General features: G+C 39.9%; 1 long non-coding RNA gene across 5 annotated transcripts in view; it reads left to right on the top strand.

The window, feature by feature from the left end:
* LOC129034236 (uncharacterized) overlaps positions 1–17,998 on the top strand; it is a 327,788-nt gene that overhangs the window by 102,159 nt on the left and 207,631 nt on the right. For all 5 annotated transcript variants that reach the window (XR_008501783.2, XR_010125720.1, XR_008501782.2 and 2 more), the window contains exon 3: positions 11,996–12,276. This is a non-coding gene — a long non-coding RNA (uncharacterized LOC129034236). The remainder of the gene's footprint in view (positions 1–11,995; positions 12,277–17,998) is intronic.

Below are 17,998 nucleotides of genomic sequence, written 5' to 3'. Positions count from 1 at the left end.
ATATGTAGATACTAGTGTATTTATATGTTAATTGACTGTTTATGATATTGGTAAGGCTTCTTCTGGCCAACTGCAGGCTGTTAGTAGTGAAGTTTTAAGGAAATCAAAAGTTATGCCTGGAGTTTTTACTGTGATGGAGGTTGGCCAAGGGCTACCTGTATTCTAATGGTTGATACCATTTCATAGGATCATTGTTTGCAATAGTGAAACTAAAGATAATCCAAATATCCATAAACAGGAAAATGGATAAACTGAAATATTCACATAATGGAAGACCATGAAAACTGAACATTAATGAATTCGAACTTCATGCACAAAAATATTAAGTGAAAGAAACAAAACTTAGAAGAACTCATGCAGTATGATAGTCAAGTGACATAAATTGTTTAGAAATTCTTATACACATAGGAAAAGTAGGAGGAAGAAAAAGAGAATGATGAACCCAAAATTCAGAATAGTAGTTTCCTTTCATAAGAGCTCCATGAGTTCGGGGCTTCTTGTCTGTTTTATTTTTAATGTTACTGTTTTCCGGTTCCTAGAACATTACTTGATACATAATAGTCACTCAAATAAACATTTTTGAAGAAATAAATAAGAGGAGAGGGGGATTGATATGGGCAGTTGCAGAAGGACTGGAAAAGTTTTATTACTTGAGCTGGATGATGGGTACACAGGGTGTATGTAACAATATTCTGTATAATACATGGATGTGAGTATATAGACTTTTATATTATTAAACGTTATAATTTTTTTTTTGAAGACAGGGTCTTACTCTGTCACCCAGGCTGGAGTGCAGTGGTGCAGTTCCGGCTCACTGCAGGCTTGACCTCCCTGGGCTCAGGTGATCCTCCCACCTCAGCCTCCTGAGTAGCGCTGGGCCTACAGGTGTGCTCCACCACACCTGGTTAATTTTTTGTATTTTTTTGCAGAGACAAGCTTTCACCATGTTGCCCAGGTTGGTCTCAAACTCCTGGCTCAAGCAACCCTCCCATCTCAGCCCCCAAAGTGCTAGGATTACATGCATGAGCCACCGTACCCAGCCATAAAATGTAATAAATTTTCAAATTAAAAAATACATTGTTGAACTTTCATATTGAACATATTATCAAAGTGAGGAAAAAAACAGACATCCTCACTCCATCCCTCAGACCGGACTTCCTGTTGCCTTTGCCTTGGGTCTTACATTTGCCCTCAAAGGAAGAGGGTAGGAGCAATGGCTATAGGGTGGGTGAGTCACAAAATGAGCCTCAGAGAGTTTGGTTATTCTCATATTTTAGGTAAAAAGTAGATTGAAAAGAGCATTTTACATTACAATTTTACATCAAAATGACCATGTTGCTGTGTCCCACATTGTCCTGCGTAAGAGCTAAAGAGAGAAAAAGAAACAGATGGGTAGGTTCATTTGGGGTGGACTTGAGGTCATGGGTAGCTTTTAAGATAGAGAAGCATTTAATTCTACTTCTTTCCTTTCTTTAGCTCTAGACATAATGTTTACAATATATGTATGTCTCTTTCAAATGAGTCAGTAAAGAAATGCCAGTACCAAGATGTCCCGAAAATATAATCTTAGAAAAAGGGGAAAAATGGCCCAATCTAATCACATGACAGCCTGCCAAAAACACCATTTCCCTAGCACCATAAGGATCAACTATTTTTTTGTTTCTTTTACATATTTTTTTTTTGTCTTTCAAAAATAAGCCATGTGCTTAAACAACTTGGAGGGTGAATGTTCTTATTAGTTTGCCTGTTGCCACAGAGTATTTTAGTTCATTCCAGCAAGTTCTGGCTGAATGCCTATGATGTGCGTAACACCTTAAGGAAGTGTGGACCGCGGTAGGTTCTAGTTCAAAAGCAGCTCAAATACAGAAACCGCCACCACAACCTACTTCATGAGTTAAGGAGCTGGGTAATTTCACTCACTGCCGTATTATGGAAAAGTCTACTTTGGTATTGTTGAATGTCATATGTGAGGTATGGAGTTTAATGCAAAGGACTAGGAATTGCATATTTTTTGATTTGGAAAAAGAGGGAAAAAAAACATGCAAACTAAGCGTTCAGTGCTGATAAATGCAAAGGCTTACTGCTCACTCTGAGAAGCATATCCTTATGGCTGAAGTTCACCAGGGGAGGTGCTGGGAGCCAGTGACTAAGCAATACTCTAATCCCACTCTGGTGCAACCTGTTCCTGAACTTGGATAAGTCTAGGTTTGGTTTTCACATATATACCATAAAACAAGCATCCTTAAGGTTTCACTTAGCTCTCATATAGCCTTTGCTTCTCTTGTACTACTTTTGTGTCTTCTATACATACCCACAGTTCACAGACACACACACACACACACACACACACCCCTCTTAGATGAGTGTCTTCAAATAGTTTTAGCAAACATTTCTAGAGGATCCAGCTAGGGTCTCAAACATAGAAACTCTGAGAGAATCATTTGCAACATATGTTAATTGAATTACTGCATCAATAACTGAACTCATTCATTCAATATAAATTTATACTATTTATGAGAACATGGTTAATGTCTCCCAAACTTCAGTCATTTACACATCACTATTATGAATTGTGCTATATACTGTGTATAATCTGGAGCATTTTAGTTTTTCTTTAAAATGTCTCATTTTTACTCAAATGTAGTTTTAAAGCAAATGCTATATTACTCTTTTATAAAAAGAAAACCAATACTAGTTGGGAAATATTTCTTTAGGGAGACACAAAGAACAGTTGACTATAAGAGAAAATATTGATAAACTATATAGTAAGAACTTTTATTCATTACGAAAACTTAAAGATACTGAAAGGTAAATTGCAGACTGCAATAAGATAATCTGCAATACCTAGGTACACACAATCTACAAATAATTAGAATCAAAATATGTTAAAGTGACTAAAAATCAGTAAGAGTAGCACAAAGAAGCCAAAAGAAAAATGGGCACAAAACAGCAATAGGCATTTCACAGAAGAGATAAACACATGTATGCAATAGATGCATGAAGAAATTTTTAGTATTATTAGTGACCAGGAAAATACAAATCAAGATTAGATGAGATACCATTTTATAGATACTTGAGGGGCCCAAATGTAAAAGGCTGACAATGCCACGTATGGGAAAGGATGTAGAACCACAGGATTTCATATTCGTTACTGGTAGGAGTACAAATTGGTGCCATCCCATTGGATTCGAGTTTGGCATTATCCATACCCGTTATCTCCTCTCCATATCCATTATCCATTATTCCCATACTCTCTGACCCAGCAGTTCTACCCCATTGAAAAGCTTGCACACACTCAGGAGAGACGCACACGAGTGTTCAGAGCACTGCTGCTCACAATGACAAAAGCCTGTAGACAACCCAGGTGCTCATCAATCGGCGAGTGGATGCATAAACTGTAGTATATTCATAAATGGAATGATATATGGCAGTCAAACTAAATGAACTGCAGCAACATCAATAATATGGCAATATATTAAGTGAAAAAAGTTCCTAAATATTGTGTAAGCATGATACCCTTTTCATAAAGTTTAAAACAACCAAACATAAGGACAAAAAGCTTAGAGATGAATACAGAGGCAATTAAACAATTTAAAAAGAAGGCAAGAGAATGGTGAGCATGGCACACGGGGTCAGATAGAGGGACGCAAAAGGACATAACAGGTGTGGTATCGGTAGATGGATAATGTCCACGACTGTGAAGATCTTAGCTTTTCTCTTGCATGGTGAGTTTAGGGGTACTGATTACAGTATAAAATAACTAGCAAAATAAATATAAGTGGGTGATGCAAGGACCAATAATGGCTGTGTCATAGAACAAGTATTGTAGTTAATCTACTTCTGTGCATCTGAGGTTCTTGAAGAAAACAAACACCACTTTTTATAAAGTATGTATTTCAAAAAGTAGAACAATTTTTAAAAGCTGTAAAGACAGCATCTATGAAATCATTCTCTGTACCATCAGTGCTGTACATAGCATGGAAATCACTGCCCCGTCATATGACAGTGAGTAAGAGACTGCTTCTTCTCTCTAGAAATTTATGGCTGGCAGGGGAGGCACAAACGTGGGTAATTATAATAGAATCCACGAAGTGATAGGATAATCATAAAGAAGTAAGAACGCAGGGCAGGGGGCATGAAACCAGCCTGGGCATGGTAGAAGTCATCCTAAGAGGATATAAAATCTAACCTTGCACTTCAAACAGACAGATATTTTAGGCAGGGAAACCCCAAGAACCTGAAGATTGGCCGGGCGTGGTGGCTCACGGGCCGGACGCGGTTGCTCACGCCTGTAATCCCAGCACTTTGGGAGGCCGAGGCAGGCGGATCACGAGGTTAGGAGATCGAGACCATCCTGGCTAACACGGTGAAACTCCGTCTCTACTAAAAAATTACAAAAAATTAGCCAGGCATGGTGGCGGGCGCCTGTAGTCTCAGCTACTGATGAGGCTGAGGCAGGACAATGGCGTGAACCCGGGAGGCGGAGCTGGCAGTGAGCCGCGATCGCACCACTGCAGTCTGCCCTGCAGAGCAAGACTACGTCTCAAAAAAAAAAAAAAAAAAAAAAAAGAACCTGAAGGTAGAATATTTGAGTTGCTAAAAGTTGTTCCATTTGACTGGAGCAGGGAAACAGTGGAGTGAGAAGGGAGAGAAATGGGGCTTGGGAATTTGACAGGGGCCTCATCATTAGGAACCTTGGACAATGTATGATACTCTTGGGGCCTTATTTTGAGAGCTGCAGGAAGCCATTGAAGAGTTTAAGCCAGGGAGTGATATAATTAGATTTTTTCCTTCACAAAAAGCAGGACCCGAGGCAGAAAGCATCAGTTAGATGAGGTAGAAGCTGGGTCAGTTGTCCAGGTGAGCCATGGTGGTGACTGCAAGTATTGACAGTCAGGATGGAGAGAAGTAGGCAGATTAGGGAGTTATTGAGGAGGTGGAATTAGTAAGACTCAAAGATCGATTGGATATAGGGATCAAATAAGAGGGGAATATTGAGAATAATTTTCTATAAGGGCAGCTAAGAGATAGTAGTGACAGACACTGAGACTTGGGCACTTGGGAGAAAGAATATGCAAATCTTCTTAAATGATGCATTCCATTTGGCTAGACATTGGTTCACAGTATCTCAAAGCCTTCACAGATAAAGCTGACGTCTCTCCAACCAAGTCTAATTTACAAGCTCTAGAAATGGCAGATATCCTATTCTTGTTTCTAAACACCTGGACTGAATTATTAAAAGACTCCTCACAGCTACCATGTGAGAAACCTTTAAATAAAGGTTTCTCAAATCCATGAGCTAACATTATAAAAGCTGTTTCACTTGATTTTCAAAGTAGTTCCTAGATTCATTACTTCCACAGCAAAAAGTTTAGGAGTATTGCTAACTATTTGTGCCATTGACTTCCAGAATATAAAATGAGGTCAGAGTTCCTCTGAAATTATTTTTCTTCTTTTTAAAGGCAAAATAATGACCTAAGTATGGCTATATTGCACAGCAGCTAAGTAATGAAATCTTTTGCTTTGAGTGCAACATAAAACAACTGCACATTTTCCTTTCATATTTTGGGCCATAAACATGTAAAGAAACCAACGTGAATTTCCTATAAAATGATTGCCAAAATGAAATTTTCTGATCATTTGTTTAAAAAAGGGAATGCATGGGCCTATCTCCTGTAAGAGTACTATAAAACAGCCAGGACTATGGTCATTTTTATAGATAATTCCGAGAAACCTTTAAAGCAAGATGGTCAGGGGAGTGATTGCCAGGATGCAGGAAATACTGGCCCATTACCTCCAGATCAGTCCCCGAGGGTTACTGTTCATATCTGGCCTTGGGGACAGGAGTCAATAAAAATTCGTGTTCATAATACTTTATATACTCACATGCAGGCAGAAGGAAGGCTAAGGGAAGTAGAAATAGCTTATTACATAGCACATAATAAGGACCATTAATATCAGCTGCCAATTCCGACACTACCAATGTGTGTGTTTATGTGGATTGTAGTGTCACGTGGTAGTTACTAGAAGGGAGTTTGGTGTTAGAGAGATTGAAGTCAAATTGTAGCTTTGCCACTTAAGCAGCAATGTGATTTTGAACATGTTTTCTAAACTCTCTGACCTTATTTTCTTCAATGGGACAATGTACCTCTTCCTTCAATTTAATGAGTTAATACATGCAAAGACTCCAGACCAATATATCATAAGCATTCAATAAACAGAGATAATGTAAGTAAAGGAACATAAATATATCCTAATGATTCTTAGCAGGCTAAAATCTGATATTAGATCTAGGTGCCCAGTGTAACCAAAACATTGTAAAATACTCCTTACATTTGTGGATGGTTGATTTTTTAACATAGTCTACAGTAAGCATAATAATATCATATTTCATTGACTCCAAGATGTGTATTTTGTATATCTGTATATATGTGTATTTTGTATATGTGAATAAGAAGTGTTGACTTTGCCTGCACATACATATCAAAACCTGTGGAAAGAATGACAGCAGATTGGAAGAAACTTTCAGTAATGGAACATTCAATAATGGAACATTCAATAATTCAGATTCAATAATGAAACATTCTTTTAAGAAACACTACATCATCGATGCCCTTGTTGACATGGAGAATGATGCTGTGAAGAGACAGACACTGGTGACCTTGATTTAAAAAATGATTCAGAAAAGCTGGACTTCTCTGCTTTTATTTTTTTTTCACGTGCACAGAAGTAATGTTAGATAAAAATATATATATATTATATATATCTCACTAGGACTGTTTATTAAATAGAGCACTTTTGATCAATATGAAATAAAAATTCTAGTGATAAAGTTCAGTGTTATAGTTTGTCAGCCTGTGCTCACTGTATTGGCACATACACAATAGACTGTCGTCTTACAACTGATGACAACTTAGCTTTATGGAAATATGGTAAACCCAGAAAGTAAGGACGACAGAGAGAATTTAAAGAAGTTAGAAAACTGAGCTGATAAAGGAAGACATACCTGGGTTCAATCTCAGCTCCTTCATTTCCAGTTAACTTTGGACAAATGACCATCCTTCTAAGTCTCTAAAATGACAATTTTACTTAAGTCATTGAGTAAATTGTGTGGGTTAAATGACATAGTATAGATAAAATGTTTAACACCATATTTGTGCAAGTATTTCAATACTGCAATAAATGATTGGTATTACAGGCTGAGTATCCCTTATCCAAATGCTTGGGAACAGAAGTGTTGTGGGTTTTGATTTTGGAATATTGGTATATATAAATTCATATTTGTATGAATTTATGTTTCATGTATGCCTTATACACATAGCAGGTAATTTTATATAATATTTTAAATATTTTTGTGCATGCAACAAAGCTTTGACTTTGTTTTGACTGGGACCCATCACATGAGGTCAGGTGTGGAATTTTCCATTTGTGGTGTCACGATGATGCTCAAAAACTTTGGATTTTGGAGCATTTCAGATTTTAGATTTTTAAATTAGGGATGCTTAACCTATATTGTTATTATGGTAATAAACAATCAACTGGTAAACAGGAGGAATAAATGACTGTCAATCAAAAAAGTAGGGCTCTGTGTACTAACATTCTTAGAAAACCATTGTCATTAACAGGGATTTCAGACAAGGCTTAACCCGGGAGACTTAAATGCGCATACACTAACCCCAAGATGTACAATTGAACTGCTTCATATGTGGGCAATTATGAAGAATGCTCTAGGATGAATAGTGCTTCATTTAACAGTGGTTAATGAGATGCTAGTACGTTACAGATACCTATGCCTTTCTTACTGATTCTCAAACTTGAGATTTCATTTAAAGAAAAAATAATTATAGGTCTCTGGTGTTGACTTGAATCATTTTGTGTTACTTAAATATATACATATAAAACTAGATGTAAACAATTATAAAGGTCAAATTGAATCAGAGGAAAAATTAAAGCAACACAAAACCAATAAAATAAAAAATGACTGCATTTGTTAAATGTAGTTGCAAAGTTGTTTTGCTGAAACCTAGTAGCTGTTTGCTACATGAGCATGGTGGTTTTGTTGTTGTTGTTGTTTTTGAGACGGAGTCTTGTTCTGTCACCCAGGTTGGAGTGCATTGGCATGATTTTGGCTCACTGCAACCTCCACATCCCAGGTTCAAGTGATTCTCCTGCCTCAGCCTCCCGAGTAGCTGGGATTACAGGTGCATATCACCATGCCTGGCTAATTTTTGTATTTTTAGTAGAGACAGGGTTTCACCATGTTGGCCAGGCTAGTATCAAACTCCTGACCTCAAGTGATCCAGCTGCCTTGGCCACCCAAAGTGCTGGGATTACAGGCATGAGCCACTGCACCAGGCCATGAGCATGGTTTTGATTGAACAAAAATTCATTTGAAGGCAGAGAGTACCATGACAAATACCAGAGGCTGGGAAGGGTGTGGGGGTTGAGGGAAGGATACAGAGAGACTGGTTAGTGGGTACAAACATACAGTTAGATAGAAGGAATATGGCCTAATGTTCAATAGCAGAGTAGGGTAACTATAGTTAATAACAATCTACTGTATATTTCAAAATAAATATCTAGAAGAGAGGACTTGAAATATTCCCAATGCAAAGAAATGGTAACTACTTGAGGTGATGGATAGTGCTAAATATCCTGATTTGATCATTACATACTATATGCCTGTAACAAAATATCACATGTAGCCCATAAACATGTACAAATACCATGTATCAATTTTAAAAATATAGATGCTCACTTAGAAAAAATCAATTCATTTGAGATCACCCCATCTGAAACACTGAGTTGGGTGTGATGAGCAATTTTCCTATCACGTTTCTCTGTTTAAACCACAGGAAAACTTTATCCCTTGTTTGACATACATTTATTAAGTCTGCCTTGATTCTTTTCTCATTATCCTGTAATAAATACAGTGTAGTTCCAATGCAATCATAAAGCTAAATGCAAATAAAGACATCACCTTATCCATTGCTTTGTAACATTATCCATTGCTTTGTAACACCACAATACTCAGGGTCTTAAGACAGCAATAATCTCAGTAAGGCCTCTGCAAACTGTCTCATATGTTTTGGCTCTGTGTCTCCACCCAAATCTCATGTTGAATTGTAATTCTCAATGTTGGGGGAGGGGCCTGGTGGGAGACGATTGGATCATGGGGGCGGATTTCCCCTTTGCTGTTGTCATGATAGTGAGTTCCCACAAGATCTGATGGTTTAAAAGTGTGTGGCACTTCCCCCTTCACTCTCTCTCCTGCTGCTATGGTAAGATGATAAGATGCGTTTCCTTCACCTTTGCTCTCTGCCATGATTGTAAGTTTCCTGAGACCTTCTAGTCATGCTTCCTGTTAAGCCTGCGGTACTATGAGTCAATTAAACCTCTTTTCTTCATAAGTTACTCAGTCTCAGGTAGTTCTTTATAGCAGTGTGAAAACTGACCAATATACCATCATCTTATGAAGGCAGACCATTAGAATCTAGGTGGTTTCAGACTGGCTAGCAGGGCACACTTGACTCATGGTGGGCAATATATGCATTAGGGCCTCTCTTCCATAAGCAATTCATTTCTCCATCTCTGCAGCTGAGAAGAGTCAGCAAGTGTGGCTCCACTGGTCCTTTTTGGTCTCTAGTCACTGGCAGAGATGATGTGTATTTCTACTTCCCACTGACTTTGAAAGGAGCCTTGGCCTGCCTGTCCCTGTGTCTGGCAAGCTTTCCTGTCCTTGTATTTCCCAGTTGTCAGTTTAGCTCCCATGGCTTGAGGGATGGCTCTGCCACCCAGAAAGAAACAGGGAAGGTGAGAGAAGCAAGACCTGTCTTGCCTCCCATAGACAATTCAGACACCCTGAACTTTTCCTTTCTGCAGGGAGGGCATCTCTTAACCTAGCACCCTTGAATGCTGCCTGGAAGAGGAGGGAAAATCCTCCAGAGTCCCCGAATGCCAGAGATGAACTTTCCCCATTCTGGCCTCCCCCTGTTGTCGTGGGCACAGTTAGCATGATCCGCTTTTGTCTACCTCTTATATTTGAGATAACAATGTTAATGACTGAGATGTGGCCTGCAATTCACCCATGACATTCCCATAATCTATGTTGGCTTTTGTATTAGTGAAAGACTCATATTAAAAATACTTAATTGAAACAGCAGAGGTGTTGACTACTCAGAGTGGATGCTGGCCATTGGGATGGAGCAGGGTCCTGGGGGCCCCCTGTGATGCTAAACATTAACCCTTTAATTGATGAATTGTGGGGAGGTCAGGAATCATGAGGGGAGAAGGAGATAGTCTCTGGACAGTGCAGTTTGCTAACTGGTCTGGAAATATTTTAGAACTTTGATATCTGTGCATCTGTACTGGTGATGCCGGTTGAATAACTGGTTATTTGATGTGGTGTGCATATATCCTAAAACAACAGGGTGTGTACCGAGAAAGAATTGGTGGACCAGGACCAGATTTCATCATCCAGTGCTTTAACTTGCTGTGTGACTTTGGGGAAGTCATGTCATTCCCTGTACCTCAGCTTTTCCATCATGCTAAGTGATTTTGAGGCTTCTTCCTAGTTGTAACATTCATTTTCACAATTTTAAAGCCATGATCCAGGCACCGTTTTTATTCTTTGCTACAAAGGACAGTCAATATTGTGATTGAGCACCTGGGTCCTTCTACTTGGTCTGAGCCCTGCTGAGTGATCCAGGGCAAGCTCTGTAAGTTTTCTAGGCCCCATTTGACATACACCACACAGGATTATGATGGGGGTTAGAGGGGCTGATGCCAGAAAAGTACTCAGTACCTTGCTTGGTCCAGCAACACACAATAGGTGTTAGTTCTTACTAGATTTAATGGCTAGAGTGGGGTCAAGAGATACAGAACATTGCTCTTCATTTTGCAAGCCCAACCATGAATGCTGAGGTTATTTTTTGAGTGCAAGCTGCCCTAGCTCCTGAGTTCCACTCCAGGTGTTAATGGAGCATTGAGACAGAGAGGGAGCCATGGCATCGGGCCATGTCCTCGGAGCGTGTGCCAGGCATGGCCCAAGGGCCCATTCTCTGATGTCTCAATCTGTTCAGCAGGACTCTACCCCATGCCAACTTTGTCTAAGCCACAATTTTTTTTGAATTCATGGTGTAGTGAGATGTTCAGCAAAGAATTCTGCCTTTATTGGAATTTGGAAGTGGTATTTGTAGGCCTCTCCATTTCAGATGTTCTCTTAGTCCATTTGGAGGTGTGATTAGACCAGGGAGTAGTTGAGGCTCTGGGGAGACCATCTCCCAGTTAGAATTTTCCTTCTAAATTATAATCTGAAGGACATCGGCGTGTAAAAGAACAATGGAGACTTAGAATTTTAATATAAGGGAGAATAAATGGACACATTGGTAAATTATAATTTGTTGTAAGGTAATTGAAGTCCTAGGAATTTAGTAGCTGATATTGTTCAAGGGTCCAGGAAATGTGTTGACTTTAGGCTTGGCTGGTTTCAGAACTCTAGGCTTGCATTTTGCCATTTTATTAATCCCAGTCAAAAAAAGAACACTTCACATCATTCCAGCAAAATCTCAGGTGGAATTCTCATGGGTCCAACTTGAGTTATGTGTCCTTCTCTGATCCTACTGACAGCAAAGGAAGACAGTGCTCTGGCTGAGCTGAGGCCACAGACCATCCCCTTGGGATGATATGGCTGATCAGATGCAAATCCAGTAGCTTTCCAGGGAAAAAAGAAAGTGTTAAAAGGAATTATTAAGTTCTGACTTCCCATACTAAGAATAGGGGAAAGGCTGGTTACCTCAAAGGAAATTGGAGGGTTTGTTCCTGAAGAAGCCAGTCAAAACCAACAGATCCCATTACAAGCAAGGGTTTAGAATGAAGGAAGCCATCAACGCACACAGTCCCACCAAAAAATGGGTATCTGGAAACTTTAGTGAAACAGCTGGATAAACCTGGTGTCAATTTTGACAAATCACTTTTCCACACTCTTTTCTTACAGCAACGTCCTCCAGGTTCATTCATTCAGGAAGCCTCTGTCCAGCCTTTACCATGCGCTGAGTGAGAAGCTGAGGATAAGGAAAGATCAAGACCCCCAAGAAACCCTGATGTCTGGCTGAAAGCCGAAGCATGACACAACTTTGCTATATTTCTCTCCAACAAGGATTTGTATATTTTCACTTTCTCCTCAAGTAACACCTGGACCTGCTCCTTTCCCTTCAAATGCTGAGGGCTCAGTCTCCAAGTTCCTTTGTGAAACAGGGTGTACCATCAGAGACGCAGGTAAGAAACCTGAACTGCATGGCCTTACATAAACCCCACCACACCTCTGTCCTGGGCTCCTTCCCTGCAACAGGTGTGAAGACAAAAGGCTCATTGTCCTTTGGAGCCTATAGGATAAACAGAAAGAACATGTCCTTGCTGGTTAATCTGCCGGTGATAAAGAGTATTGTTTTATCTCCTGCCATCTCCATGTTCCAAGAGATGAATTCTATTGTGACACAAAGTCTGCTTTGTCCTTCCAACCCACTGAGATGTTTAAATTGGCCTTTCGTATATTCCTTGGTTGTCACAATCAGAGCAATGAGTTGTTATAATGTGTTGAGAGGATCTTTCCCCCATGACAAGGAGACCATCATCTACAGAGATGCTATGATGCTGAGAAATAATGAGCTTCTTTTCTGCTCTAATTTTTTTTAATTAAGACTTTTATTTTTTGAGCAGTTATAGGTTTAGAGAAAAATTGAAGGGGAAGTACAGAGCATTCCCATCTTCTCTCTCACCGCTTTCATCTCTGTTTCCATACATTTGCTACAATTGATGAGCCAACAGCCATATGTTATTAACTAAAGTTCACAGTTTACGTTAGGGTTCACTCTTTGCTTGTACATTCTATGGGTTTTGTCAAATATATGATAACCTGTATTCTCCATTATAGTACAATACAGAAGAATCTCATTGCCCTAAATATCTCCTGTGTTCCCCCTGTGCATCCCTCCCTCCCACCCCCTGGGGAAAAACTGATCTTTTTACTGTCTCCTGTTTTGCCTTTTTCAGAATGTGAGGTAGTTGGGAGTCATACAGCATATATATATATATATATATATATATATATATATATATATATATATAAAATAGCCTTTTTAGATGGATGTCTTTCACATAGCAATATGCATTGAACTTTCCTCCATGACTTTGTGTGGCTCAATAGTTCATTTCTTTTTGTTGCTGAATAGCTTCTGCTTAATTTTCAAAGTGTTTAATGTAAGAAAGCGGTATAGTCCAGGTGCAGTGGCTCAACACCTGTAGTCCCAGCACTCTGGGAGGCGGAGGCGGTGGATCACTTGAGCCCAGGAGTTTGAGACCAGCTTGGGTAACATGGTAAAACCCTGTCTCCATAAAAAATACAAAAATTAGCTGGAAATGGTAGTGTGCGCCTGTAGTCCCAGCTACTCAGGAGGCTGCAGTGGGAGGATTGCTTAAGTCCAGGAGCTAGAGCCTGTAGTGAGCCATGATTGTGCCACTGCACTCCAGCCTGGGTGACAGAGTGAGATCCTGTCTCAGGAAAAAAAAAAAAAAAAAAAAAAACCAACAACAACAACAACAAAATGGCAGTATAGTTGTCCCCACCCTCATCTCTTCCTTTATGGGTATTTCCCTAATTATGAGAGATTACCTGTGTTTTAAAAGGTGGCTTACTGTACGCATTGAGAGAATTAAATGACATTTCAGACCAGTTCCAAGTACCTTTTGCAAAGCTAGAGAAATAAAAGTGAATTATAGTATCTCAATCATAGCGTAAAACTAGAGAAGGTCTGTTTGGGCTTCAGGCAACATTGGTGTTCTTGGCAATTTTACCCAGAAGAATTTATATTCCTATAATTAGTGTTTCCTCCAAAATTAATGATCACCTGATTGATTTATTTCTTTCCTAGCAGCACTGGAGGTCCCACTTACCTAGTTAGTAATAACATTTGCTCTTAATACATGAGTCAAACAGTTTTCTTTTTTCCTTTTTTTTTTTTTTTACATTTCCAAAACAGAATACCCTGCAGGAAGAATGGGATGGCAGTGGAGGAGCTCTCACTCACGTATCGTGTAATGTGGGAGGCAGGGATATGAGATAGTCATAAAGGGTGCAGGCTTCAGAACCAAATGAGTGTGGTTGGTGTTCCTGCTTACATCCTACTAGCTGAGTGTCCTTCAGGTCGTTTCTCCTCTCTCAGACTGAGTGGACTGTTTCCTAAAGCACAGCTCATAACAGGCTGTAATAGTAAGACTGTTGGGAAGATGGAAGGAGATCAGTCATCCCTAGAGAGCATTAAGCACAGTCTCAGCCACAAAACACTTCCTCAAACACGATGCAAGCCACAAAGGGCATTTAGCCTGCGTAAAAAGGACATACTGAGGACAGTGTAGATGCTCACTAAATTAGTCCTGACTGATCAAGAGGGGAAAGAGAGGGTTAATCTTATCATATGTGGGCTCTCAGAGAACACAGAGCTATAGAAGGAAGCTGACTTAATAAGGGTCAAGCATGATGGGGGAGATTAGGAACTGTGTGCAATCTAACGGAACCACAGATAGCACTTCTAGTACTTTTTCCTTTTGGCCCTGCCCCTGCTGAGACAGGGCCACTGCTAATAACTCACATTCTTCTCTTCTCTCCTCTCAAAAAGCCCATTTCCTGAGCGAGTATATGCTTTGGTAAGGTCATTAGTGGTCAACATGGTTCCCAAGTTTAGTGAATACTTTCAGATAAAACTGAAGGGTACAAAATCACTCTTTCCTCTCTCCCTCTCCTTATCCTACCTCTCACAATAAAATGACTTATCTACTAATTACAAAGACCTCAATAGTGGAAGAAATCCATATCCTACATAACATGGAGAGCTAGCTATGTACCCTTGGCATCACTTTTTATCCTACTTTTACTTTTTACTGACTTTCATTTACTGAACAAAGCCTCCTTTGCCAAAGGCAAGGTAAATAAACTCAGTCACATCCTGTCTTCCTTACATCTTTGTTTATCCACAAACCATTGAATATACAGATGAAAATCCACTAAAGCATGCTTGAAGCAGTTACACGAAGGCCAAATAAGATGGGAATGGAAATGCCTGATGTTAAGGGAAGATACTACCTAAAATGATACTGAGCTGGCCCGTGTAATGACATGAAAACAAAAAAAAAACAAGATAAACAAAAGATGACTAACTGCTACAGTTAGGAACGGACTCATTTGTGTAAAGAAGCAGTAATGAAAAAGACATTAACAGGAATATAAGAAAGTGTCTGTATAGTTAGTGGGAAGAAGATAAAGCTTAGCGATTAAGAGCACAGACTTGGGAATGAGAGTAGATTTCAAACCTGGCTCCACCTTTTGCCTTTTTACCTTTAACTGGACAACTCAGTTGACCACGCCAAACCTAAATTTCCACATGTGTAAAATGGGATAAATTAATACCTTTCTCAGAGTATTGTTTTTTGAAGATTTGATAACATAAAATGTATAAAAAGTACTTAGCGTTTGGCTTCAGGTGGATTTTCATTGAGAGTTAGCTCTTTAGTATGTTAGTAAGGATCTTGAGGGGTATAGAGCATACAGTACTATGCAAAATTTACCTCCATAAAACCTTGTTTTTTCCTTCAGAACACCCTGGGAGGTTAAGGTTCTGCTAAAAACAGTTTGGGAAATGCTGCTTTAAATAAACAGAAGACTTTGGGGGAAAAGGGCTGTCTCGAATAGAAAATTAGAAGTTTGACAGTGGTGCTTGTGGCTACTCCTGTAAATTTGGGGCATGAGTTTTGGGGACAGGATTGATTGCAGCGTCAGTACAGTCCTCATTTCTATGGAGAATCAGATTACATATATATCATTGCTACTTAACAGCAGCTTTTCTGGGACCCAACTAAAACAAAGACTCCTTGCCCAAGTTGGTTGCAAACTTTGCAAAGGAAAGTCCTCTTTTTTGACCCGTATCCAGGTGTGATACAAAATAGCAAATGTAAGAATCTATGTTTGGTCATTTCTGCTTTCCAGCATAATTTCACAAAGCCCTTAACTCTGACAACATGCAGCTCTCCGGAGGGACGCTCTGAAGACAAAACCCACACACCCGCAATGTCTCTTGTCTGACTCACTATGCTCTTTAAGAGGTAAAGGGCCCTAGTCGTTGCCTTTTTTTACACTCAAGATAACATGGCCGAGTTAGTAATTACGATTCTGTAATCTCTATCCAGATGTCTTCTCACACCCAAACCTTGCCATGATTTTGCATGTACTGAATATTCACCACCTATATGTAAACTGTGAATTGAAATATTGCCCTATTATGAACTGAATTAATACCCAGGCTCAGTCTATAGTCCTTGTAAGACTTCTGAATATAGCTAACTCTAATTCTTTAAAAGCTTGACTTTTTTCTTTAGTCAACAGGCAGCAGGCCTCTGTCTTCTCTACCCTACTGCTGGATCAGAATTTCCCCTTGTATCCCATGAACATAGAATCCATCACCTGCTCCTTGGGGAGGTACTATGAGCCTGGAAGAAGCATTTTGAGCCTCTCTGGGGAAGAATAAGCTGCATGTAAGGTTATGGGTATTTTATGATCTATTCTAGATGGATAATTCAAGGTGCAGGCTCACAGCTTGATTTGTTTTTTTTTTCTTTTCTTTTTTTTTTTTTTAAAGGAAGGTAGCTTAGCAGTGAAACTCATTTTCCACAACTCCCAAAGTGGTATTGCAATAAATCTGTGAATTTAATCAGCCTCCTCTGTTGAGGCAATCTCTTCTAATTGGGTTCTTGTGAGGGATAATAGACATAATGACAAAAATACTTCATCTCTGGAAAGGAAGCCAGAGTCTCATCAATAATCTTGATAATAAAGATCGCATCCTCCAGAGAAATGGAGCACAGGCCCCCAGTGCAAACCCCAGCATCAGGCTCACCCTGTGTTAGGGAATATTTGCATTTTAGGTGATGATTCTGTCTCCCTGCTTCCTGCTCAACAGCAGGAAAATTAAAACCTTGCAATGTAACTATCTCCAGGACCATATTGGCCAAGTAACTCCCCAGACTACTAAGTGGGTTTCTGGAAGTATTCCAGAAGATTGCAATGGAGTCATGGGGAACTGCGTTATGAAGAAAACAAAGCTGGAACACAGAATCCAAACTTCATGATTTTGTTTCCTTTCCCTGTCTCTGGCAGGCGATTCCCACTCTCCTCTGTCACTCCTGGCAGTTATGGTGGGGCTTAGAGGGGTCCTGTCTGGAATGTAACACGCACAGCTGATGGCTGTCAGCTGGCAAAGCAACCCAGTGAAGACAGGGAGTACTGGAGCTAGATGCCACCTGCTCCTCAATTATTGGACAAATATGACCTCCAGATCTGGTTTTGTCTGTCCTAGGTGGAAGGGGTGGAGAGAGAGAAATAGAGGGCATCCTTGGAGGCTGACCTTTCCAAGTTGCTCATCCCATTTAAAGGGTTTGGAGAACAATGGCAGATGCATCCTAAGTTTTTCTATCCTGGAAAATGAGAGAAGCAAAGCATGGTAATTGAATTAGAAGCAGGGAAAAAAAGAATTTCACAAGGCTGTCATCTGTCCCAGTCCCACCCAACTTAGCCTGACATTCCTCTACCCTCTTCATTCTCTGCATGAAAACATTCTTGACACATCCCCTCTTCCCTCATGGCTGGGCACTGATGGTCAACAGATCACTTTGGTGATTAACACAGGAACTCACCTGTGGTCAGCACCCACAAGGCCAAAAATGGACGAAGAACTGTGAAAAATGCCATCTTCCCTGCAAAAAGTGCCACAAACACTCACCGGTTCAACAAAGAGCTAGTGTGTTTCAACTCCTTAGCCTCAGGCCCCACTAGCCTGTGAATAGGGGCACTGATGGGGCAGAGATGTGATAAAATCCCAGCTTCCCTTGTTTTAGTCCCAAGTTGTGGTTTTTCTGTTTCCTCCCACTGGACAGCTTCAGTATGAATTGCTCC

The sequence above is a fragment of the Pongo pygmaeus genome, chromosome 2, assembly GCF_028885625.2.
Source record: "Pongo pygmaeus isolate AG05252 chromosome 2, NHGRI_mPonPyg2-v2.0_pri, whole genome shotgun sequence".
Lineage (NCBI taxonomy): Eukaryota > Metazoa > Chordata > Mammalia > Primates > Hominidae > Pongo > Pongo pygmaeus.
The sequence above is the reverse complement of the archived record's forward strand: the minus strand, read 5'-3'. Positions and strand labels throughout refer to the sequence as shown.